The sequence below is a fragment of the Callorhinus ursinus genome, unplaced genomic scaffold, assembly GCF_003265705.2.
Source record: "Callorhinus ursinus isolate GAN/ISIS: 27379988/994484 unplaced genomic scaffold, GSC_fseal_2.0 scaffold42, whole genome shotgun sequence".
NCBI classification, from domain to species: domain Eukaryota; kingdom Metazoa; phylum Chordata; class Mammalia; order Carnivora; family Otariidae; genus Callorhinus; species Callorhinus ursinus.
The window spans coordinates 8,035,494-8,060,267 of record NW_027397104.1 but is presented as its reverse complement, the minus strand read 5'-3'; the positions used below and the strand labels follow the sequence as shown (position 1 = coordinate 8,060,267).

The 24,774-nt window shown below is 38.4% G+C and overlaps 1 pseudogene; it reads right to left on the bottom strand.

Moving 5' to 3' along the window:
- Window positions 1–9,144: 9,144 nt before the first annotated feature.
- LOC112809595 (L-lactate dehydrogenase A chain pseudogene) lies at window positions 9,145–10,152 on the bottom strand (annotated as a pseudogene).
- Window positions 10,153–24,774: the final 14,622 nt, after the last annotated feature.

Sequence of the window (24,774 nt, the reverse complement as noted above, 5' to 3'; positions counted from 1 at the left end):
AGTTAAGGAAACTAAAGCCATTATCTGCTTGTGGCTTTGCTGAATCAATGAATTTTACTCACTATAAACCCACATGAAGTAATTCTTTTTCATGAAAAGATGGCATAGGCAGTTTCAAGCCTTGAGTTTTGAAGAATGCACAGAAGGCTCTCACTAGTAATTAGAGCTGGCATCAAGGCAGTGTTCATGAGCGGGGGAGGGGCTTTTCCACATCCGACACATTGAGCGACAAAGGGACAGATTCTGTTTAAAGTGAAATAACAAAAAGAGGGTCTAGATGAAGGAGGGATTGGAAATCACAGAAAATGGTTTTTCTCTGAATGTTATTCTACACTGTACCTTCCTTCAGTTGCTTGAGATACCTGTTCAGAGTGTATACAGATTCAATGATTTTGCTTTTCTGGGGCAAACAATGGACTGCATACATGGCTTGGGTGTATCTACCATGCTTTCTTAAATCTGTAACCTCATTGACTCTAAGATGTACTGTATTATGTTAATGTATCACTGAGCAAGAGAAAAAATACTAGCATCTGGTCATACCAGTCTCTTCTGGCTTTGACATACATCTTGTGTTTTCTGTTGGTATTGGTTGTATCTCCTGTCTTTATTCTATTGCTTGGCACTTGAGAGGTACATACATATCGTTTGCATATGTTCCAATAACAAAAGTAGCACAGTTTCATATACATCTTGGTTGTAGCTTCATCTAAAGAACTGGTTTGCTCAGCAAGAAAATAGGGAGTTTCGATCATTATTTTGACAAGAAATATTTACTTCATGAATAATAGTAAATTTACTTGCGGTGGTTCATTTTAACAGAATGACTCAGTTTCAACAATGAACAACAGTGTAGGCTTTTGAAGACTGACCAGTAATGCCATTTGATAGGTCCCCAATGCTCCTGGCCAACAGTAATAGTAAGACACCATTGATCATAAGACACATTCCAAATTTGGAAAAGTTAAAATGTGAAAAAAAATTGTGTGATTAAGAATTGATGAACTATGATGGTTCATCAGCCTAAATTGTCAAGAGATGAGAAAACCATGCGGCTCTAGGAATTTCAGGTCCAATGACAAGAAAGAACTAACTCAGTAAGCTAGTGAACAACATTTTAATGTTTTCCTCAGGTTGACTAAACTTTAAATATGTTTCTTCGTGACTGTAGGCCCCTGACATCCCTTTTCTTAGTGTATTTACTTTAGAAAACTTGAAATTATAAATTCTTTCTCTCTCCCTTTGAAATGTAAATCTTCTACAACCCTAGTGTACCTTGTCAAGGACTATCCCTTTAAAATGTCATCATCCCAGGAGATAATTCCTCTATCTCCTAGTCTCTGGGAAGAGAGAACCTTACTTCCATGGGTACCAGTTAGCTAACAGATGGCCTGGTCACAATGGCCAACGCTCCCTTTACAAAGTCCTTCAGTACTTTTCCATTAGCTTACCCCAGTTCTTAAAAACTTCCCCACTTTTTGTTTCAGTTGACTTGAGTTTGATCTCTCTCCCTTATTGCAATAGTCTTGCATAAGGTCTTCCTTGCCTGTTTAACTGATACAGTGAAATTGTTGTTTTATGCTAGCAACCAAGTTCTAAAGAAATGATTAGTGTTAAAATGGTCCTTCATGTGTAGTTAGCACAAGTATACTTTGAATTTTCTTTTTCCTTTTTTTGCACTTGCTTTGGTCTCTCACATAGCTTATGTTTTCTGAATGTAAAATACCAGTAATGTATTTTTCTCTGTAGCATTTCCATGTTGTAAAGGTGGAGTGTAAGTGTATTGGGAATTATAATTCATGTTGAGAACTGGCCATCTTTATTGTTTCAAACCATAGGAATTTAAAGGTGAAAAATTCTTTCTAATCCAAACGTCTAATTTTTCAGCCTAATATTTTGTGGCCCAGAGATTAATGCTTTCCTCAGGATCACAAAGGTAGCTTACAGTTGACCAAGAACAACCTAGTGTTGTTTCCACTAGACCAATGATAACCAATATTGAGCCATGCATTAGACACCAGGGAAGCTTAAAAATGCTGGTGTACTTTTAAAAATCAGGATCAGTTCATTCAGAATCTCATTCAGAATGTAGGCATTTACAGTTGGTAAAAGCTCACTAAGGTGGTTTTTGTGTGTGTTTCTAAAGTTCATCTCAAGTAGAGCCAGGTCTGAGAAATACCAGAAAACGCTGTCTCCCTCTATGTAATAGACTAAAATCTAGCAAGAAACTAATTGCTGGTTAATATCCTGCACAGAGGAGCAGAAGGCTAAATTTTGAATGCTTTTTAGCATTTATATACTCACGGATTGTCATTTTTTAAAGCACCTGACACTTAGTTATTCCTTTCATTGCTTTCTTGCCCTAAAAGTGTATAAAGTTGCATGTGGTACCACTATTTGACTGGTTATGGTAGCTCACAGAACCTGGGAAGGTTTTGTACCAAAACAAATAGCACTGGATGGAACTTGGAAGCTGGCCTGTTTGCAGATGGAGCTGTTGGGCACAAAAGGAAAGAGTTTTCAGTGAACATGTCTGTCGTGTTACAAATCTACTAGACTGCTATACAGGCGATAGGATATTTTTTTGTGTGTGAGATAGGCTCCATGAGAATGTGAGCTCCTAGGAAGAAAGGAATTGTATAAATGCAAATGATTATTTTATTATGCAAATAAATGAGCCTAATACAGTAATAATTGCAATTAAAAAGAAAGCTAGGTGCCTATGCCCTGGAGAGCAATATCTTTGTAAGGAAATTTAACAAAGCCTTTTATAACTATTATTACCTGCCTTAAGTGCAAGGTTTTGAGTAAGAAGCAAACTTTTAAGTGGGTTTTTTTTTAATCTATTACACATAAATTAAACCAAACCAGTAGATTGAAGTGTCTCCTCCTTCTTCCTCCCACACCACTGTGGGCCTAACCTTAATTTGCTGATGTTTGCAGTATTTGTACAAGCAGTGCTATCTTCTGGAGCAAAAGCAATGCTACCGTGATGATTCAGGGAAAGGATTAGAGACTATATATTTTTAAAGTTTTCCTTTTATGAGCAATTTAAATTGGCAGGAAAAACACAATTAAGCAATTTCAAAGGTGTAATTTTATGGAGATTTAAACACTGCATCTCTCAACAGTGCTTTAAAAAAAGAAATTTGTAATTAAGTTTTCCTATTATTTATAGTTCTAATCTTTGTGACACAGTGGTGAAGAAAATTGCCAAGAATGTGATTTTTACTAAGTATGCTTTGAAAGTGCCCAGCCTAAAAATGTTGAAACAGAGAAAAATCAAGAAAACTAGGGATTTCAGATGCAGAAAAGAGAAGAGATGGCCCCTTGGCACCACTCTTGAGATCATTAAGGAAGTCCTACAGACTCCGTCCCTCAGCAGCTGATGGAAAAAAAGTCTTACCTATAAATTAGAGCGATCTTGCTGTAGATACTGCAGAAGGAACAGGAAATTATCAGACGTCTTTAACGCATCCATTTTCACACCCTATCTTTGTAACCTTCCAATGCAAGGTTTCATTTTAAAGTTACCTCTGACAGCATCAAGATCTGCTTCAATTACCTGGAGGATGGGGAACCCTTAGTTTTTGAGAGTCCATTCCATTGCAGAGCTTTGCTTATTGTAAAATACTTTATTTATTTATTTATTTATTGAGAGCGCACACTTGCACAAGCATGGGGGGGTTGGAGTGGAGAGGGGCAAGGGGGAGAGGGAGAGAGATTCTTAAGCAGGCTCCATGCTCAGCCTGGAGCCCAGTGCGGGGCTCTATCTCACTACCCTGAGATCATGACCTAAGCTGAAATCAAGAGTTGGATCCTTAACCGACTGAGCCACCTGGGTGCCTGAAAAAATACTTTAGTATATCACTAAAAATCTGTTTCCATTTTGTTTTGTTTTGTTTTTCCTGAAGTTGCCCCTCTTCCTAAGGCTGCATTCAGTGTCATTAGGTTGGAGGTTAAAATCGTCCATGGTGAGAACATTTAATCAAATAAATCTGCAAAGACTGCTCCTCATCAAGGAATCCTTAGAAAGCTGGTTGTTCAGTGTTTGCCAGCACACCACAACCTCTGGAGCTCAGCAGAGTAAGTTTACTTCCTCACTTCTTCAACAGCCTTTCAGACACTTGTAAGCTTTCTCTCCCCGTCCCACAGAAATCCAAGCCGTACATGTTAGGAAGGACCATGGCAAGGTCTCTTGCCGGGTCTCTCTAATCCTAGAGAGGTATATGTGTGCTTGTCTGTGTCCTCCTCTAAGAAACATTGTTTGTCTTACTGAGTTGTTTCAGGAATTAAACAGAATGATGTCTGCAACATGCTTAGCACAGTGCCTTGCACATAGTAAGACCTTGGGTACTGTTCACTGTCATTACCTTTAGTGTGAGGCTTTATGGTACCAGAACAGCCTTTGCTTACACTCCTCTCCTAGCCAAGGAGGTTAAGAAATAATGCATCTTAAAAATAGCTTTTGCTTTTTTCCAGATTGTTTCATCTGACTAAAATGTGTACAGTTCTGATTAGACACCAAACCTAGTGATATATTTATTTCCAACTTCAAATTAAATACAATGTCCTATTAGGATACTTTGTGGATTGTTGGGATCCCCATCCTCAGGGTTTTTCCCTATTCTCTTGCAAAGAGAGTTATAATCTATTAGAAAATGCCTGTTCTAATATAACCTCTCATTATAAGAGCATAATCTCTGTCTGAGGAGAGACTGAGGCATGCATAGTAATTTCCTATACTGTTCTTTTTCGACTTTTCTGTTTCTCAGAGCCTATAACCCTCTTGGCCCTCTGTTCATGAATGGCCTACCTTTCTTAAAGTCCTTAAGACTCAAGCCATTCTCAACACCAGAAGAGGAACCCAGCTGTGGTTGATGACATGCTAAATGGCCCTCAAGTTTTCTTTGCCTGGGGTACTTGTCCCCTATAATCCTCTCCCTTTGAGTGTGGATGTGACTATGGTTATGATGGGATAGCATCCCCATGATTAGTTTATGTTACATGGCACAGTTGACTTTAAGAAAGGAAGATTATCCTTTGTGGACCTAGTCTAATCAGGTGAACCCTTATGAGGGCTGTGCTTTTCATAAAGTCTGAGATTTGAAGCATGAGATGGATTCCATGTGATGGAGATTGACTGTTACTGACTTTGGATATGGTATGGTAAAAAACCAATTTTCAAGGGCCTGAGAATAGTCTTCATGAGCTGAGAGTGACCTCCAGCCAACAGCCAGCCAGAAAACATGACCGTGGGTATACAGCATCAAAGAAAAGAATTCTGTCAATAATCTGAGTGAGCTTGGAAGTTCTTCCCTGAAGGCTCCAAAAGAGGATTCAACTGGCCAGACATCTCAAGTTTGAGATCCTGATTAAACAACCCAGCTTAGCCAGAATGGACTTCCGACTTAGAGAACTTTGTGACTATAAATGCCTCTTGGTTTAGGCTGCTAAGTTTGTGGGAATTTGTTATTTGTTCTGTAGGGAACAGCAGCTGTCATGTGTCTTCATAGTATTATCTTCAGTCTGAACAGCTTTAATTTGGTCACCATATTGCCAGGTTCCCTCATGAACCATGGGTGTTTTCTTCTGGATTTTTCTTACTTCCCCAGTGTTACCTCGACTATGCCATAGAATGACTGCATTTAATCTGCATTTCATCTAGTTCTGGCCAATGATCACTCTATGCACAGGTAAGACATGGATTAAAATGATCCAAGAGATATTCCAAAATGCAGTAAATAAACCAAGACAAAAATTCTGAAGAGGCATGCACAAGTTAAATCAACATGAAAAAGTGTAAGTCTTTCCTGAAACAAGGCAAGATAGGAATAATTGGAAAAAAAAAAAAAGCTTCTGGTTAAAAGTTAGACCCATCTCTCTACTGGGGTGTTCTTGGCACCGCCATGTGATTATTTTCATGTTGGTCTATTCTGTGAACCCCTTGTAGGTGAGGGACTGAGTTCTGTTCTTTAAATTGCAAGGATATTACTCAGTATATTACAGGTGCTCACTAAATGTCTTCTACGTTTGCCTGAAACAGAAGCATTTGCAAATGACAGGATTTACAGCTGGCTGGGATTAATTAAAGTTTTTCTCCAGACTTGAAAAGGAACAAAGAGAACTATCTGTTCAGAAAAGATGTGAAGGGCTGAAGAATGTACCAGAGAGTAAATGCTTTTTCAGAATCAGAAAGCAATTTTTATGAAGCAGGAGGTGTTGGAGAACTCTTTCCGGGTGGGAGGTGAAGAATTGAACAAAAATAAAAATGAGACACCTTAGAATTTGCCATAGAACAAACAAGACAGGAGGTAATAACGGTGGTAGTTTAGAGCTGCTCTCAAAGCATATTTTGTCTAGTTGGGGGAGGGCACTGTCTCTCTGTTGAGAGAGACTGGGTTATACACACAGACATAGCCAGGGGGATTTGTCCACAGTAAAATAGCCAAACTAATATTAAGAGAAGAAAATCCACTCACAGCTGAAAGATAAATGGAACAAAGAGAAAGAAGCCGAAGTGCTTCAGGCAAGTCTAGGCTCTCCTACAGGGAACCCAATTAGTACTTTCCTGACTTGGGCTAGCAGTTTCTCAGAGCACAATCTGAGGAGCATCTGAAGGAAGCAGGCGATTGAGGAGTAACAACCCAAACCGAAATTGATGTTGTTAGTTGCAGTGTATATATGGCATGCCTATGGGTAATATCAGTAACAGTTTCACAATTCCCTAGTTGGAGAAACTGAGGCTCAGAAGGTACATGACTTGCCAAGGGTTGCAGAGCTGATAACTGATAGGAATGTAACCTAGTACAAGATTTTGCTGTCAATCTCTGTGTTCTTCAGAATATCAAATTGTCTCTCCAAGGAAGCACAGAGAATCGAAAAGTATGCATTTTGAAATTAACATCCCTCCTTCAGGTCTGCTGTAAGAATCAGATGAATGGATTATATTCTTGGGAAGTCATCTAATTTCTCTGGGAAAAAAATCCAATAATCTATTCAATTCTGACAATCTCTGACTGCTTGACTCCTATAATTTGTGTACCTAAGACGGATAAATTGCCAGGACTCGGATATTACAGGAAATACAGAAAATCTGAGACTCTCTGTGCCTGCATATTCACTTATTTAAAAGATATTTTATTTTAGATTTATTTCTTTGAGAAAGAGAGAGGTAGAGAGCAGGAGCATGGGGAGAGAGGCAGAGGGAGAGGGAGAAGCAGATTCCCCACTGAGCAGGGAGCCTGATGTGGGACTCGATCCCAGGACCTTGAGATCATGACCTGAACAGAAGGCAGATGCTTAACTGACTGAGCCACCCGGGTACCTCACAGATATTAAAAAAATATTCTTTGCCAGGGAGATACTAGGAAATATTCCACAAGATTCTAGGTCATTTTCCTTCATCAACCAATTAGGCAAGGGTTTTTACTGAAATTTGGCTCATCAATTCCAACTTTCTCTGATACTAGTCCTACAAACGTCCTGTTACTACGAATAGATGTTCTCTACTTTCCAAATTTCCTTCTAAAAGCAGTTGCTTTCTCATTCACCATTGAAATAAATCTCACATTTAACTTGAAAGTAAAGATAACGATTGTGTTTGTTTTCAGTAACTGTTAGGTAATAAGCCACTGACTGCCACTTTTTATTACGGAAAATATCAATCAGTCTGAAATATTTATTTTATATTTTTTTTGGAAAATGAAGAATGTATAATTCACTTTTGAGGCCTGTCACTTAAAAAAAATTTGTCAGGTAATTAACAGTGAATATCTGTGTGGTACAAAAAGTTGTGATTACTTACTATCTCATTACAAAGAATTGCATTGTTTCTATTGCCAAGTATTGTCTCATGAGGTAATGTAATTTACAAATCCCTTTAATGAGACAGACTCAAGGTGTAAAGCCACTCAGTATGCCAAAAGTGAACAAATGAGGAATCTACTCACTGTTAGCCCACTCCCTCTGGCAGAATTCTCGGGATAGTTGGATTGCTATAAGTGATACATATTTCTCTAACGTAAGGATAAGAAATCATACGTAAAGGTTGTAATATATTCTCTCCCTACCCTGATGTATCAACTTATTCCATCTTATGCCACCATGCCTGTCACTGCCTCCCTGCCATCATACTCCCTCCTCCCAGGTGACAGCAGCTCATTTTGGAGAGCACCATTTAAATAGTAGGTGCTGATTGCAGAAAAACTTACACATATATGTGTAAGGAAGAAATTAAACATAACCCATAATCCACCCCATCAAAATAAACATAATTAACATAGTTGAATTTTTGTGCTCGTGGTGGTTAGTTGGGGTGTGTGGGTATGTGTATAGGTATGCAGTCTAAAATTTTTTTAATCTCAACACTATTGTTAACTGGATTATTTTTCATTTCTATTGGGTTATTAGTATAAAGAGAAGCTACTTATAATCATTTTATGCTTATATTTATTAAATTTACATTTTATTTAGCATCTTACTAAGTTCTCTTTTACTTCTAGATTTTTTGTTTGTTTTTTAACTGAAGCTTCTTGAGTTTTCCTGACATACAGTAAAATAATCTGCCAAAAAATTTATTTTCAATATTTAAACCAGTTGATTCATTTTCTTTTTTTTTCACCGTTCAAAATTTATTTGGTATTTTAGTTGGTATGACACTTAGTTGTTTGCATTGTCTTTTTACATTATATGGCCATGTATACTATATTCTGACATACATGGTATACAAAGTAAGATCCTTTAGGACAGTTATGCACAATACATGCAATATTGAATTTATACATTGGATCCCAGGACGTGACTGATTGGAAAAGATGGACTAGGCATGTCGGGTGTTGGGGGAAGGAACCCGAAGTGACAGAACACACAGTAAACACACATTTGGTGTGCAGAGCAACCGCAGCTCTGACAGTGGAGCCTCTGAGACAGTGGGGCTAACTTACGTTAACCAATTTAGGGCTACAAAGACAGGTATCATCCAGTATCAGGATACAGCTGCAGGGTTTGGTGAACCATTCCTATTTGGAACTTGAGGAAACTGACATTTTTTCTTAGGCCATTTTAATATTACCTGAGTAACAGATCAGATAATAAGGACAATATATACAACCTCCAACTAAAATCCTGCCATAGTCTAGACAGTGAAGTGGTACCTTAGAAAACTTTAAAACTGCAGCTCCTTTTGGATCCCTCAAAGTGTATCTGCACTCTTCTTCAAACTGGCTGCCTCCTCAGGAGTCAGAGTCACCTTCACAACATCTGAAATTCCATTCTGTCCCAAGATGCAAGGGACTCTAAGGAACACATCATCTTTAATTCCATAGAGACCCTTAATCATGGTGGAAATTGGATGCACCCGCCTAAGATTCTTCATTATACTTTCGGCCAGATCTGCCACAGACAGTCCAATGGCCCAGGAAGTGTAGCCTTTCAGTTTGATCACCTCATAGGCACTGTCAACCACCTGTTTGTGAACCTCTTTCCACTGTTCCTTATCTGCATCAGTGCCTAAGTCAGGGTGCAGATTCTTCAGAGAGACACCAGCAACGTTCACTCCACTCCATACAGGCACACTGGAGTCTCCATGCTCCCCAAGAACCCACCTGTGACAGCTTAATGGGTGAACTCCCAGTCTTTCCCCCATTAGGTAACGGAACCGGGCTGAATCCAGATTGCAACCACTTCCAATAACATGGTTTTTGGGAAAGCCACTTATCTTCCAAGCCACATAAGTCAAGATATCCACTGGATTGGAAATGACAAGCAACTTGCAGTTTGGGCTATATTTTACGATATTAGGAATGATGAACTTAAAGATGTTCACGTTACGCTGGACCAAATTAAGACGGCTTTCTCCCTCTTGCTGATGTGCCCCAGCTGTGATAATAACCAGCTTGGAGTTTGCAGTCACATTATAATCTTTGCCAGAGATAATTTTTGGTGTTCTAAGGAAAAGAGATCCATCATCTCTCCCTTCAGGTTGTCTTCCATGACATCAACAAGAGCAAGTTCATCTGCCAAGTCCTTCATTAAGATACTGATGGCACAAGCCATGCCAACAGCACTAACCCCAACAACTGTAATCTTATTCTGGGGGGGTATTTCTTCCTTAAGAAGATTCTGAATCAGCTGATCTTTGAGAGTTGCCATTTTGGACTTAGAACCAAAAGGAATTGGGAGTGCATGTTGGGCGGGCGGGCGGGCGTCAGCGGCACACGAGGTTGGATTCGGACTCCGCGGCAGTGGCTCCGACACTCCAGTTGATTCATTTTCTAATCCTCTAGCATTTTCTAGAGCCTCCAAGATAAAACGGAATGAAATTGAAATAAATATATTTAACAAGTATAGTACAATTATATTACAAAACTGTCATTATCCATTGGATTTAACTCAATGTACTGCTCGGTTCGTGGCTTACTGCTGATCCCTTTATATTTCATCCTCCCCAATCTTTAGACAATCCCTCCACTCAGCAGATGGTTTTTAATGTGCATTAACTGAATCTGTTTCCTGACTCAGTCTAGTTTTGTCCTGGTTATAATTTTCGTACGGTTATTCCTTTCTCTCTACTGGTGGCAGTAAAATGGGAAAGTATCGTTGTTTGCTCTGATCATCTGGTCTCTGTAGTTAAGTGGTCCAACAACAGGGAATCTGGTTTTAAGGGTCAAAAATCTGGATGTCTGTTAGTGCTGGGATTCTTGTATGTCTGTATTGATGATTCTAGTATCACCTGACTTCTGAGTCCTTCATCTCTTTGCTACTAAACTGGTTATATTTGTTCAGACCATTGGCTAGTGGTTTTAGTCATAGGGTTGTGAAGTCACTTGTGTCACTTCCTACACCACTAACCATTTGCTTTTCCATCACTGGTAGAATCTTTTGTGTTGTCTGTCATGTCTGAATGCACTCCGGAAGTCTAGATATGGTATCCTGGCTGTGATAGCACTGTTTATATAGGAAAGTTTATGAAATACTCAGAAGACAAAATCAAGTAATGGACATAAAGTGTCTGTATTGCTTTTGACACAGTTGTGAAACTGAAGCTATCGGTTTCTCTGTCTCCATGTCTATAAATGAAGAAAGCAAAACCAGCTTTTTTGATCCTCAAAAGAGCCTTGTTCAGTAATCTCTTCATGTTTATAGCACTTCTGTATCTATGGCCATATCTCTGTGTCTCTCTGTCTCTGTGTTGCTCTCCGGACCTTTTGAAAAACTAGTAGTAGGTGATTTTGTGTGAACTTCAAGGATATCTTAGACATATCTACCATTCATTCATTCATTCATTCATTTTTTTAAAGTAAGCTCTAGGCCCAATGTGGGGCTTGAACTTATGACCCCAAGATCAAGAGTCACATGCTGTACTGACTGAGCCACCTAGGTGCCCCCAGATCTATCATTTAAAGTGAAGGGAATTTTATTCTGAATTCTAAGTGAATTTTGCTTGTTTTTTTTAAATGCTTATATAAAAAAGTATGAATATGTATTGAAAAGAAAATGCAGATTGAATGAGAATTACTACTTTTGGCTTATCTTGAGTTTGTACCGTCTCATTAAGACCTGAAAACCTGAAGTATTCTGAGTACATGTTTTTTTTTTTCCTCATCTCTCTTGAAAGAAATAGAACAATTTTATAGAAATTCACAAATGAACTAAATTAAGATGTGAGGAAAACCTTTGAGTGGCTAGAACAAAGTGTAAACAGACCTTAGAGTTAAGCCCTTATTTAACTTGCAACCCAGCTGGACAGACGTTAGAGAAAACAGCTTCTTCTCTGAAGCAGGGAGAAAGAACACTGAACCTCTAACAATGAACTCCTTATACTGGAGTTAGGAAATTTTGTTCCTAGGCTAAGATACCTACCCAAGAATTAGCACCAGAAAAAATGACTCCATGCTACAGAGAATATCTGCCTTCAAATTTCCCTACCTTGACAAAGATACTTAGACTATTCCTTCACTGTGTGAGTATACATGGTTTTCTAAGCAAATAGGTTGAAATACATTTACCTATTTTGGAGGAGGTTAATAACTACACTATAAAACCTCGTAAATTTAAAAAAAAGTTCTCATTCAAATAGATTTATAGGGTATATTTAGTGCTTCTATAAGCCTAGAATAAGAGAATTCAAGAGTTTCTAGACCTAAGAAACTTAACTCCTATGCTTTAAATGCCCTGGCTTTTTAAGAAAGCTCCAGACCCTTATTGAAACTATAATTCAGGGAGAGAAAAACTTAGCTGTGACTTAAATTAGTAGATATTGCTAGGTTATTGTAAGTGATACCATCTTATAAAAAAAAAAACACTAAGAGTTTTAGTATTAAGACTTAATGGAAGAATTGTCTTTATCTTGATTTTATTTCAGAGTGAAAAATGAATATTCTTGTCCATAAGACTTGGGACCATTTATAATACTTTTCTCCCCACTTTTTTTTTTTTTTTACACCAAATTCCTTTATTTAAATTCTTCAAACTCCCTAACTGAACCATTTGCAAGCAATTTCAATGGTGGTTAGCTGTCTTTTCAACCCTTGGGTTTGACGTCTGGCCCCAGACTACTCTGGTGAGGTTCTTAGAGACATATGTATAGCTACGTTCCCTTTGTAGTCAACACAGAAGCATAATCAAAACAATTAACTGCTATTATTAACATTTTATAGAGCCTCAAATAAATTCAGAGGAAAGAGATAAAAATGAACATGGAATTAATGATGCAAGCTATGGTCCAATTATTCCTCATGAAACTATGCAGAAATCATTCCAAGATCTGTTCAATTTCACCAATTTGTATGTCCTTTACTGTAGGCAAGCCCATTAAGACTAGAGAGTAGTGGATAGCAACTGTTTATCGTAAAAGCATGTGTGATTGTTTTCAAAATGCACATCTCGGGGCGGGGGTGTATGTGTGTTCAAATGGTCTTCCTGTGCTTACCACATCAAAAACATATACTTTTTATAGAGCCATCTTCCCTTCTCATTTATTCAAAGGTAACCACCCCCTCTCCAATTAGTACTAATTTACTTAGTGCCTGACAATAATTTACCAGGATGCATGTGAGACACTGGATATCATTAGTAAATGTGAGGATTTTCTACCCTGTTTCAAAGTTCCCATGCTAGAATGTCTGATCCACAACTTAAGGCTGACTAAGGCTCAGAGAGCAATTAAGTAGCTCAAGCTTTAGAGGCCCAACTGACCAGCAGAAGAAGTTCTAGATAATGGATTTTCTCTTGACTATTTATTGGCTAATCACAGCAAAGTTTGCAAATGACTGAAATACCTTCTTGTGTCTGGGTAAAACTTTAGGAAAAAATGAAACTTAGAGAAAAGAGCACTTGATTATTTAAATTAGCTGCCATTATCCATGGGACTTTTTCCCTTGGTTAGGTCTAGGCTGAAGGGAAAACTACATACAAATTGGGGTTCCAAGTTTTCTAAAGAATTTTTGATTGCCCTTCTATTCTTGGACTTCCTCCTCTATCTGATATATAGTTGCTTATATGTTGCTATGCAGCCAACATCCCAAGTGGATTCTCAGTTAATTATACAGAATCAAAGAGTAAATTCCCCATGGTCAACCTAGCTCTTGTGGGATCTGAGTTAGAAATAAAGGGGAACTGAGAACTCAAGGAGAAATACTGGATACTTAACCAAAATTCCAAGGATAGGTTACCAGCAGCCATAACTCAGCCGTAACTCCTCAAATGATGGAAATTGCTTCCCTCAACAACTCCATCTCTACTATTCAAGGACTGACTGTCTTCCTTGGTAGATTTCCTTTATTTATGGTTGAGTAACAGTCTGTGTGTGTGTGTGTGTGTGTGTGTGTGTGTGTGTGTTTCAACTTCTTTATCCATATATCCATCTGTGGATACTTAGGTTGTTTCTATGTCTTGGCTGTTGTAAATAATGCTACAGTGAACATAGGGGTACAGATAGCTCTTTGACATAGTGTGTTCATTTCCTTTGGATATATTTCCCAAAGTGGAATTGCTGGGTCATATGGTAGTTATATTTTTAATTTTTTGAGGAATTTCCATATTGTTTTCCACAGTGACTGTACCAGTTTATCATCCCACCAACAGTGCACACAAGGGTTCCCTTTCCTCCACGTCCTCGCCAGCATGTGTCAAACTGTGTCTTTTTGGTGATAGCTATTCTAACAGGCATGAGGTGATATCCCATTCTCGTTTTGATTTGCATTTCCCTGATGATGAGGGATGTTGAACATCTTTTCATGTACTGGTTGGCCATTCATATATCATGTTTGGAAAAATGTCTACTTAGGTCCTTTGTGCATTTTTAATTGGATAATTTTTTTTGTTGAGTTGTAGGAGTTTTTAAAATATATGTATTTTTTATATATAAAATGTTTTATATTTTTTATATATACATATAGATATATATAATATAGACATATATACATATACATATATATTTTTTATATATACATATATTTTATATATTTATATATACATATAGGATATCAACCCCTTATCAGATATATGGTTTACAAATATTTTTTTCCCATTCTGCAGGTTGCCTTTTCATTTTGTTGGTTGTTTCTTTGCTGTGCAGAAGTTTTTTAGTTTGATATAGTTCTACTTGTTTTTTATTTTGACGCTTGTGCTTTAGGTGTCATACGCAGAAATTGCTTGCCAAAATCTGTATCTAGGAGTTTTTTTTCCTGTTTCCTTCTAAAAGTTTTAGGGTTTCTGGTATTATGTTTAAATCTTTAATCCATTTTGAGTTAATTTTTATAAGTGATAAAAAATAGGGGTCTAGTTTCTTTTACATGTGATTACCCAGTTTTCCCAGCACTATTGATTGAACAGACTGTCTCTGTCTTTTCTCCATTGTATATTCTCAGCTTCCTTGTCAAATGTTCATTGACTGTGTGTACATGATTTATTTCTGGGCTCTTGATTCTGTTCCATTAATCTATGTATTTGTTTTTATGCCACTACCATACTATTTTGATTACTATAGCTTTATAATTTAGCTTGAAATGAGGAATTGTGATGCCTCCTGCTTTGTTCTTCCGGCTCGAGATTGTTTTGTCTGAGGTCTTTTGTGGTTCCACATGAATTTTAGAATTGTTTTTTCTGCTTATACAAAAAATGCCATTGAAGTCTTGATAAGGATTGCATTGAATCTATAGATGGCTTTGGGTAGTATGGGCATTTTAATAATACTGATTCATGAATACAGGACACCTTTCCATTTATTTATATCTGTGATTTCTTTGATCGGTGTCTTACAGTTTTCAGTAGAGATCTCTTTCTTCTTAAGTCTATTCCTAAGTACTTTGATGCTAAGTTTCTGATGCTATTATAAATAGACAGTTTGATTTCTTATTCAGATGATTTGTTGTTAGTGCATAGAAAGGGTACTGAATATTATATATTAATTTTGTATCCTGCAACTTCCCTGAATCCATATTGATTAGATAAAACTTTTTTTGATGGAGTCTTTAGGATTTTCTCGATATAAAATCATGTCATCTGCACATAGAGGAGATTTTAGATCCTTATTTCCAATTCTGAAGCCTTTCCTTTCTTTTTCTTGCTGATTGCTCTGGCTAGGACTTCCAGTACTGTGTTGAATAGGAGTGATGAGCGTGGGCACACTTTTCTTATTCCTGATCTTATAGGAAAACTTTCAGTCTTTCACCACTGAGTATGATATTATCTGTGGGCTTGCACATAAATGGCCTTTATTCTTATGAGTAGGTTCCTTTTATTCCTAATTTGTTAGGTTTTTATCACGAACAGATGTTAATTTTGCCAAATGATTTTTCTGTGTCTATTGAGATCATAGGATTTCTTTTACTGTATTAATGTGATGTATGAGATTTATTGATTAGTGTATTTTGAACTACTCTTGTATCCCAGGGATAAATCCCACTTGATCATGGTCAATGATCCTTTTAATGTGCTGCTGAATTTGTTTTGCTGGTATTCTATTGACAGATTTTGCATTTATATTTATCAGTGACATTGGCTTGTTTTATGTTTTTGTGGTGCCCTTTTCTGGCTTTGGTGTCAGGGTAATGCTGGCCTTATAAAATGAGTTTGGGAGTGTTCCCTCCTTTCCAGTTATTAAAAGAATTTGGGAAAAATTGACATTAACTCTTGTCTCTAAATGTTTGGTAAAGTCCACCAGTGAAGCTATCTGGTACTGGGTTTTCCTGCACTGGGAGCTATTTGATTACTGATTCAATATCCTTACGAGTTAGTAATTGGTCTGTTCATATTTTCCATTTTTTTCCTGATTCAGTCCTCATAGGTTGTATGTTTCTAAGAATTTTTCCATTTCTATTAGGTTGTCTAATTTGTTAGCATATAGTTATGTTAGAATAGCCTCTTACGATTCTTTGTATTTCTGTGTCATCAGCTGTAATGTCTTTTTTTAATTTATAATTTTGATTTGTGTTTTTTTTTCTTGGTTAGTTTAGCTAAAGGTTTATAAGTTTTGTTTACCTTTTCAAAGAATTAATTCTTAGTTTTGTTAATCTTTTCTATTCTGTTCTCTATTTCACTTATTTCTGGTCTAATCTTTATTATTTCCTTCCTTCTGCTAACTTTGGGCTCAGTTTTTTATTGTTGTTTGTTTGTTTGTTTGTTTTTTCCTTAAAGTACAGAGTTAGATGGAGATCTTTCTTGTTTCTTAATGTAGTCATTTATTGCTATGAACTTTCCTCTTAGAACTGCTTATGCTGCCTCCCATAAGTTCTGGTATGTTGTGTTTCCATTTTCATTTGTTTCAGGATACTTATTTATTTTCCCTTTAATTTCTTCTTTGATCCGTTGGTTGTTCAAGAGAGTGTTCACCTTCCATATAATTTGTGGATTTTCCACTTTTCCTCTTGTTACTGATTTCTAGTTTTTTACTTTGTGGTCAGAAAAGATACTTGGTATGATTTTGTTCCTTTTCAATTTTCTAAGGTTTGTTTTTGGACTAACATATTGTCTACCCTAGAAAATGTTTCATGTGTGCTTGAGAAGAATGTATTCTGTTGTTGGATAGAACACTTTATATATATGTCAGTTAGGTCTGTTTGGTTTATGGTGTGTTCAGATCCACTGTTTCCCTATTGATTCTCTGTCTGGATGATCTGGATCTTTCATTGTGCAACTATTATTGTATTTCTGTTTGTTTCTTCTTTTAGCTCCGATAATTGTTGCTTTAGATATTTAGGTGTTCTGATACTGGATGCATACATATTTACAATTGTTATATTCTTCTTGATAGATCAGCCCCTTTATTAATATAATCACTTTCTCAGCCTCTTTTTATCATTTTTAGTTTTTTTGTCTGATAGATATGTGTACCTGCTTTTACCTACCCCTGTTTTTGTTGTTGTTACCATTTGCTTCAAGTATCTTCTCCCATCCCTTCACTCTCAATCTGTGTGTGTCTTTAAGGCTAAAGTGAATTTTCTCTCCTGCCTGGTCAGAATGGGAAGGCCATTTCAAGCAGCCTCCCAGGTGTTCCTGCTCAGACTTTTTGGTTGAGATGGGGGTAGGAGCTACACTCTGCTGTGGATGAAGCTAAGAATTAGCTCCCCTGCCCTCTTGGACCAGCTCTAAGCATCGTTCCAGGTGTTTCTGGTCAGGCTTTCTGGTTGGGGGTGTGGGAATTATACTCATTAATGGGTTATAGCCTGAAATGGTTCTTTTTGTGGCCTTGAGTCAAGCTGACCTGTTCCCTAAGTTCCCTGGCTTAGTAGTGCCACTGGCTTGGTTCTTCAGACAGTCATTTCTGCCTGCCATATTCTCTGCTTGAGCTGGGCTAAGCAGCTTTTAGGTGTTCTGGTTAGACTTTCTGGTGGGGTGGAGCTAGGAGCTACACTTAGCAGTGAGCTGTGAGTCAGCTCTCCTCTTTGGGTGGGGGCAAACCTGGCTCTAGGGCTGGCAAGGTTCTTTGAGGATCCAAATCAAGCAGACCTACACTCCGCCTAGTTCCCTAGTCAGACTGTGCCACTGTCTTGGCTCTGCAGATCAGCAAAATTGCTGGTTGGGACTGCTTACTTAGGTGTTGCAGGTAGGAATGTGGTCTGCTAAGATCCACATGCTGGTTGTTGCAAACCTCTCCTCCCTTCTCTGTCACAATCAGATTCCCAGTGGTCAAGCCCTACAGATTCCTCTGAGATTTCCATGAGGTAAGACCAGAGTGGCGGCTCCCAAGAAGTGACCCACACACTGGGGTTGCTGAACATCCACCCTGGTCTCTGTTTTTAGTTTAGGTTTGTTTTTTGATGGAGGACCTGTAGGTTCAGGGGAGACCTGTTGGTGTGTGGTGCTGACCCAGCCTGAGGGAAGGCAATGTGGTCAGTGTGTAGCTGCTCCTCGTACCCCTCCAAGGTAGCCTGACTTGGTCTCTGAGATGCAGGCATTGCTTCAGCTCTGTGTTCTAGGATTTTCTCAGTGGTTTCTGTAGTTGTTTTGTGAAGGGGACCAAAGTCAGGAAAGGGCTATGTTGCCATTTTGGTGACATCACCTTTGTTATTTACAGATATTGAAATTTGGTTTTCATATAGCATTCTGTGTTATGAAACACTATTCTTCTTTTTATTTGTAACCATTTAAACATGTAAAAAAATTGAGTTCATGGACCATACAAAAGCAGGAAAAGGCTGAACTTGGCCACTGGGCTGAGGTCTGCTAAGCCATGCTTCAGCTGAGTATTTCTGATGTTCTCTGACAAGGTGTGAGGAGTAGAAAAATATAGGGAAACAAGAGGAACTTAAGGGGAAAAATCTCTAAAATGAGCTGATTTTGTGAAAAGAGGGATTGCTAGCTGGGAAATGTTAACCCTGAGGACATTCTTGGCAAAAACAACAACAACAACAACAAAAAACCCCCAAGAAATGGGAAGGAAATGAACTGCAAGATGAGTTAGATATATTCCTCATTTCTCCTTTTATAATGTTTTAATTTGATGAATTTCAGGCTTCACAATGGAAACTGCTATCACCTGCTTACCTCATAAATAGGGTGCAAAAGAAGGAGTTAGAAATACTATTTTGAAGTCATCCAACTCCTCTGGTATACACACACTGTAACATATTTATATCTTCCTGTTGGGCTTTCACCTCCCATGCTAATAGTGAATTAGATATTTGTTTCAAAGAAGCAGATCAGCAAGAGCTTTTCTGAAAAATTCAGACAAACAGTGCCAATGTCTTGTGAGTGATTTGGTCAGGGAGCTTGTAGGAAGAGGAAGAAATAAATGAACCTTTTTGAGTAGCTACCCTGAACCAAATATTGTGCTAATATGCGTCGAATGCTTAGTATAGTGTTTAGCCCAGAGCCAGAATGAAATACATCAAATATAGCAGTTATTATCATATAGCCTCTTCTTGATCTTAACAAAGCAACCACGTGCCTGAAGTACTATTATGTCTGTTTCACATTTAGAGAAAAACAATGCTTGTGAAATTAAGTAACTTTTCTCATGTTACATAAGTAGTAAGTCGTGGCACTGGGTTTATAGTATGCTCTCCATAAATATTTGCTATTTTTTTTTATTGTGGTGAGGATACTTAGCATGAGATCTTCCCTCTTAACAAAATTTTAAGTGTACAACACAGCATTGTTAACTATAGGTACAATGTTGTACAGTAGGTCTCTAGAATTTAATTGTCTTGCATGACTGAAACTTATACCCATTGAATAGCAGCTCTCAAATGGGAGATTTTTAGTTTTTAGAGGAGTGAATCTACTTGATTTGAAATCAGTTCTAATTTGAAGCATTCTTGTTTCTACGTGGCACAGAATATAGTCTATCCAGGTGACAATTTTCATGCTAAAGTAGCTCCTTGATGTGCTGCCAAGGTCATACCCAATGAATCCAAGAAAAGAAATTCATTAGCAACTAAGGGAGAATGAACTTCTTGACCCAGAATAAATGATGCTGTTAAGGGATTAGCAGTGCCATGCATAGAGTTATGATTAGCTAAATAATTGGTGACACTTAACATAGGGCTTTTGCCAAGAGGGGAGAAGAATAACACTATTTGTTGTTCATATAATTAGATTTTTCACCTCAAGTGAAAAAGCAAATTGAGCACAAGATGCGGGCAGACATTGAAGTGGCTGCTCAAAGGTGATGTGGGTCTTTAATTACAGGACTCATCAGATGTAGGACTTTAGACACACCAGGAAGTGCTGATTTGAATTCAAAAATGTTAAAACGTCTGAGACAACAGATTACTGGTCAGCTCTGCAACCACTCTGGCCACCAGGAAATGTGAATCATTTATACTGGCACTTCATGAGGATGTGCAATCAGATCCCACTAGAGGTGCCTTTAAATAATTCTGCTTTGCCCTGGAAACTTCTGTCAATCAGTAATCGGGGCTGCCCTTCCTTCCCGTGTTGCTCTCTCCATGCTTGGCAGCAGCTAAACCTTTGTGGTCAGAGATTTGCTAATGTATGGGCTCAAAGGCACACATTTCATGTTTCCTGTGCCCTCTCATTTCCTGTCTCTCAAGACACTACCTCTCTAAGGATCCATTTCAGTGTTCCTCATAATTGCCGTACTCCTGAGACAGTGACTATGAGACTGGCCTCTCATTTTCTAAAATATCTTCTTTTGCCTTGTGTGAGTGTCCTGGAAAATCGTATCTTTCCTTTGCAGTATGGGCACCCAAACTAAGAGGAGGGGGAGATGAGGAGAGAGGGCAATTTTGTACTTGAGGAGTGAGGTGAGGGAAAAGAGTGTTTCGTGTTTCTTTTTTAATCACTACCAACCATGGGCATCATTTCCTATAGCTTCTAAGTAAAAATGTATTTTCTGATAGACCAAATTAATTCCAACAGATCACCTTTTTCAAGTCTCCTTAACTAACTAGAAACTAAAGAGTAAATTCTTTTTGCTGACATAAATGATATTCTTCTTTATACTGTTCCTGAATTTCTACTTTCTGTATTTTTTAATTATTTTTTTTAAAACTCGGAATCCCTTTGTTTCCTGCATTTTCTGATTTCTCTTAACTTGAATTTATCTTGTGAATATATGCTCATATTTTAGAATGAGCTGCCTCAAACACTTTTTGAAAGTGGGACTGAATAAAGCATATCCTTAAAAGGGTAAATCCCTCAGACTAAAAGAATAAGATCTAGAGATTCAAAATAGATATAAAAAGTCCTTCTCTGGTTCTGCTTTAATGTTATTTTTTATGGTCGGTTCGGACTGGTTTTTGAGTAGTGGGCTTGCATTTAACAGCAAACAGATACATCATAATTTGGTTTACATAATCCTGAGTTTTACTTTAAGTGCTGCTATTTGCAGATGTGAACAGAGAGGAAGTTTGGTCTTTTCATCAGAGAAAGGCCTTAGGAGAAGTTCCTGAGCCATTGGCTGAAAAGTCATGAGGACAGGGCTAGAGATGCCCAGGTAGAGCCCAGCACGTGGCCCTGTCCCTGGAGCTCTGTCAGAGAGGAAGGTCACCTGGGCCAGACCTGCTTTCAGAAGTGTCCCTAAGGGGAGAAGAAGTTACTATGAGTAACATTGCTATAGCTGTGTTATAAAAGTGACCTATACATGTGGGCCCCAGTGGGGAAGGGCTTTCTTAGGAGAGACTGGTGACATTATGAAGTAGCAGATCTTAGGAGGATAAGAAAAGACTTTCTCTCTTTAAATTTGATACCCTGTTTTCCCCTTGATTGCCCCTTTGGTTCATTCTGTCGGCCTTTACTTTTATTGTGTGTTGGGGTTCCGGATTGACTGAGCAATTCCAGGTTTGCCTTGGAGAGGTGGAGTTGATCACTGTCGTCCTGGTAGAATTATGAATAGCATCTGCTTTGACTTTCAAGGAGGTGCAGGCCTACCTCCAGTTGTGCTGATAAATGGGGCTGGGTTTGAGGAGAGGAGGGACACCCATGGTATCACCACTGTCAGTAGGAGTTTGAGTCCACGAGAATGCTGTCCTTTTTAGCAGTGCCCTTTCAGTGGAACAAAATTCTGCAATGCCTGTGCATTAAATAATAAATATTGTAATTTATTATTTAAGTCAAAATTTTATTTTTAAAATTTTTTAAAATTTCATTTTATTTTGTTATGTTAATCATCATACATTACGTCATTAGTTTTTGATGTAGTGTTCCATGGTTCATTGTTTGCATATAACACCCAGTGCTCCATGCAATATGTGCCCTCCTTAATACCCATCACCGGGCAAATCAAAATTTTAAAAAGGGAGGATGCTACAAATCCTCCCACATGCCACAAATCAATCCTATTCAGCACCTGCTGGTGTACCCCACCTTCTGGTGTACCCCCCGCCCCGGTCTACCAGTTCTCGGCACTGGTCACCTCAGCCTTCTGGGAGTTAGGAGCACTGACAGGTTGTCACTGTTTCAGCTCAAGCAATCACCACTTAAAGCCTCGCTCCCTTGTCCCCTTCACTCTTTATCCAGTATTCTCCAGTGCTCTGGCAGAGAGAGAGAGAGGCTGGTCCCTCCTGGGTCCCACATACAGTAACTTAAATATAATTAAGTCACTAAATATAATTAAGTCACTCAAATATAATTTCATTTTTAAGGGAGGCATAAAATGTATATAAAAACATACCCCAAGAAAACATTTTTTTTTACCATTATACTCATTAAAGCCTTACCCATTTCATTGCCATGTACCTCATGTTTTATAATTCAGACAACTGACTCATGTCAAAATCAAGGTTATAGAATGTTGTTAGGACTTCCAGTTAAGACTCTCAAACTCTGAAAAGGGGATTCCTTAATGCTGCTTTGGTCTGGTATGCATTAAAACATGTTTACCATGAACATTGCCTTGTTCTTAAGATAAATTCATACAAGGAATAATAAGTCTGTCTGGCTTATAGCTAAACTCATCCAAAAGCTCTATTAAGGCAGAGGTTTTCAAACACTCAGGATGAGTTCAAGTTTTTAGGATTCCATGGAGATAGCAAACATCAAGGGATTGAAATCATTGGAGTAGTATAGCAATCAGAGTATCTTTAACAATGTACTCTCCACCTCAAGCAAATCTTAGAGTATGCTTTCTGAATGTGCTCATTTGTGATGCTTTGATTAAAAGTAAATTGGGTTATTAGTTAGTTAAAATGAAGACTTAGAACCTCAGAATAGTTGACTGCCTTCCAGAAGGAAGGAAAAGAACACATTCAGAGAGATTTACCCAGGGAAAGTTGTGTTTAGTCAATAACTTAGTCATTACTTGCCAGGAGTCTGAAATCCTTGAATCTAAGAGCATTTTTCCTATAAGAAATCACCAGAGCCCCCTTTTAAAGGTGGTTAACTTCAGCATTTTGCCTGAGAGGATTGCTTGTTATTTGTGCTTAATTGGGAAAATTTCTAAACTGAAGTGATTTACTTAACGTAATAATCTCAAACAGAAGGGTTTATTTCTGATTTCACCTTTGATTATGACATCTTTGGGGATGGATGGCTCAAGCATTCTTAAGTGGTAATGATAAACGAGTGATCGCATTCACTAAGCAAAGGGATCCTTCTCACACAGGATTAACTAACATTTATATGCTAGTTAAACCATACATGCCAGGATCTGTGTTAAAAACACTGTAGTACAAGGTTCAATAAGTGACACTCCCTACCTAGACGGATATTACAGTCTAGGGGAGCGGGGGGAGATCAGAACTAGAAACAAACAATATGGCCATGTGTTAAATGCCCTTACAGGGGGCCAAGAACTGAGTAGTGGAGCTCAGAGGATGGAAGTACTCATTCTTTGTGAGGTAGTAAAGCAAAGTTCCCCTGAGGAGGTGGTGTTTCACTGCCCGCCCCGCAAAGGCAGAAAGGAAGATAGAAGAGAGAGATGGGGAAGGATATTCAAGGCAGGAGGCGGATGAGGGGCCAGGCACAGAGTACTTAAAGGGCCTGATGCATTTCATTACAATGGTGACACTGGTATCTTGGACCAGAGATGATGGAGGAGGAGAAGATGGGCACTCTTACTAGCTAAGCTGGGGGGTTTGGCCTGAATCCTGTATGCAAGATGAGCAGTTGTTTCCTTCTTTAAATAAAGCCAGTTGGTTGGACAGGAAATGCTCATTGAGGTACAATCGGGAAATATCTTAATTCCACCATTGCCCTCTAAATCTACTCTGTTTCTTTGCCTAAATTGGGAAGATTTCATACTTTTTGCCACTTTGAGTTATAAATGATCAGAATCTCATTAGACTAATGTGCCATGAGTCAAAATGCACACATCTCATTCAACTGAGGACATCTTCCTTCTCCACAGCTAAAATCTGACCCCGGTGCAGAAGGGCGTGAGGTGGTCATGGTCTCAGAGCCTGAGACTAGCATGAGTGCCTCCTTAAATCTTGTTCCCTAGGTGCCTCACTTGCCTCTCCATATCCCAGCTCCACCTGTTTTAATTTTTTCTCCCATCCCTTGCTCTGCCCTCTCCTGTTCACTATGCTGTTTCTGGCTGCTTCCATGTTGGGAAAGGGGAGGGAATGACAGAGAGGGGCATGCATGCCTTTTCACTTAGCTAGCACCGTTCATCTTTCTTGACTATTAATGTCCTTTGTCAGAATTGACATCCAAGTGTTCTTGCATGGTATAACTTGGTGGATTCCTCAAAGACCTCTGGTCCTTAGAAATGGACAATTTTCAGATGTGTGTTCACCATTCTCTAGCTGGCATCTTTGACTTCTCCTCAGAGATTACATACACCAATTACATAACCTACATATGGAAGAGGATTTACCCTGAAGCTAATGATGCTTAAGCCTTAGGGCCCCTCCCATGCACAGGCTC